Source organism: Poecilia latipinna, unplaced genomic scaffold (assembly GCF_001443285.1).
Source record: "Poecilia latipinna isolate Pla-1442-1.1 unplaced genomic scaffold, P_latipinna-1.0 Scaffold203, whole genome shotgun sequence".
NCBI classification, from domain to species: Eukaryota; Metazoa; Chordata; class Actinopteri; order Cyprinodontiformes; family Poeciliidae; genus Poecilia; species Poecilia latipinna.
Genome location: NW_015112819.1, coordinates 26,021 through 28,781, shown reverse-complemented (window position 1 = coordinate 28,781; position 2,761 = coordinate 26,021).

Sequence of the window (2,761 nt, the reverse complement as noted above, 5' to 3'; positions counted from 1 at the left end):
CATAAGAGAAGAGTGCCAACATCAGCACCGCGTTTCAAAGGAGAATCGAAGCCATTTTCTCGCCCAGGAAGCCTGCAAAGTGGAAGTAACTCAGAAGTGAATCTGCTGGTTGCACAAAAACTTGCTTAACTCTTTGGGCCGCAGAGTTTTTAAGTTTCACACTTTTCTTTGTCCTTGTATTTCACCCAAATAGGAGGAAAAGAAGAGAGTTTCAAACATTGATGTCATGTCAATTATATATTGTTTATTTCTATTCTTAATTAATTACTTTGTGATCGCATCTGCATCCAGGGACTGGAATAACGACAAACATCAGGTTTTGAAATAATCCCTCTTTTAAAACATAGATGTTAGCTGATGTCTTTGGCATATTTTTATCATATACATGAACCTGAGACATTACTAGTGTAACTCAAAATGTTCAAGTTTTACCAAAACATACACATGTTTTGGAGCCGTGCAATTATGAATGCAGACATGACTGCATGAGTGAAACTGTTTTCCAATCCAATCCAGAGTTTTTCACACTGATTTTTATTTTCAATTTTATTTTATTTTTAATTTTATTTTATTTTGTTAATTAATTTTGGCACTTAAAGGTGAAGTTTAGGTCAATGGGAGAATTACTCTCATTATTCTCTATTGTTGGATTTAAAGGCACAGCCACAGCTCCAGCTAACAGGAAGGTGAAATGGCTTCCAAAATCAGTTCATCAAAAACATCCAGTGGTTTTGGGTCTATTTCATATAATAAAGATTCAACCTGCGGTTTTGGAGTACAACCTGGACAGGTTGCAAGTTCATCCAAATGGAGAACTACACATCTATACACACACACACACACACACGCACGCACATGCGCACACACACACACACTGAGTTGCTAAAGAAAACTGACAAATTAAGCTAACAAGCATGTTTTGGTCTTTGAGGACCCAAAATTAAACCTCATATCCATACAGCAAAATGCTTGCATGTCACTGGTTTTTCAATTCATGACTCCTTGTTGCTGCTGACTAATCTTGGCCACATCCAGCAAATTTACCGTGGGGTTCAGTATATGAAATTCAACACTTAAACTTCAAGTGATTTTTAAGAGTCTTAGTGAGAACGTAAAGGCAGGAAGCACTGAGATAAATACCACAGACAATTTCCTTTTCTTGCTTCTTTCTTTATATCTCCTCTCCCCCTCTCCAGCTATTAAGCTCTTCCTCTTTTTGATTAGCAAAAGCCGGCGTGGGTGTGATGAGTTCAGCACAATGGAGCCGTTCCGTCTTGTAATGTTCTTTCTCACAGATTCTTCTTCTTCTTCTTACTTCCTCGGCTATTTGTTTTCCCACCCCACTGCTTGCCTCTGACACTTTCCTTTTACCTTCCTCCTCCTCCTTCTCTCTACCTGCTGGCATATTATGTGGGTGTGATTGGTTGGCGAATCTGTTTCCTGGATTCTGCTTGGCACTTTCTCTCTCCTTTTCACCACTCTTATTCCTTGTCCTCCTCCGGATTAAGGTGGTGGGATGAGCTTTGTCTGCAGCTGCTCCATTGGCCCCCTCCGTTCGTAATTTGCTCCAGACAGCAGACTCCCAAGGCGGTAATGACCTCTGAACAGATGATGATAATAGCAGCCAGACTAAAGACATCTCATGGCTCATCCTCTTCTCATCATTTCCCTCCGCTCTCTTTCTACCCTCATGCAAAAAAAATCTGAAGTGTTTAAGACTCAGGTGCAAAGAGCAAACGCCATTTCTCCTGGCACATGTTCCTCTTGTAAGATATCGACGCGTGACAAAAAAAAAAAAAAATGAAGCTAGAAAACCGTGCACCCGCTTTTGCCTGGGAGTGTTTTAATCAAACATCGGTCCAACTTCATCTGCGGCTCCTCCCGAGTTGCTGTTGCTTTAAACCTGTTGAATAATGTTTTCTTGACATTTTGTGCCCGACTTCGAATCAATTAGAGGCCGCCTGCAATCGCAGAATGCAGGCGGCCTCCTGGACGCCATCCAAGTCTGTTAACGTGCTCCTGAATAAATAAGAATTACACTTTCTGCTTTTAGTCTATTGCACGGAGCATCATGCACTGAACAGATACAGTTTTCATAGCAAATCCTTCCACCAATCCTTATTTGACTGCATTCATTCATCGGGTGGGAGGGGGGGTCCACATAAATATTTGTTAATTAAATGAATTTAATTGCTTAATTTCTGGCACTGTTGTTTTCCTCTTATTAAGACGGTTCCAGGTTTGAATCTGGAGTCTCTCTGTCTGCATGGTATTTGCGTAAGTGGGGAATATCAGAGTAAAAATTTTGTGTTTGTTTTACTTCACAGCAATCAATCAGTCAATCAATCAGTCAATCAATCAGTCAATCTTATTTATTAAGCAACCTTCATAATAAAAGCAGCTCAAAGTGCAGAGTTAAAGACAAACCCACCCAGAATTTTTGTTACTCAAAGGTTCATTTTCACTCTCATCTGACTGAAGCTCAAGTTAAAGTTCCTGTAGAATTTTTCAAACTCAGGAAAAAAATATTTAAATTTCTGAGATGGCAAGATTGAAAAGGCTTTCTGTTGACATACCTCAAACACTCAAACACATTGGCATGTAGATATAGGAGCTAAATGGCTGCTATGGAGACTTGGGGCCCTCAGGATCTCACAATATGTTGCAACAGCAGAAAAATATATATATATATATATATATATATATATATATATATATATATATATATATATATATATATATATATATATATATATATATA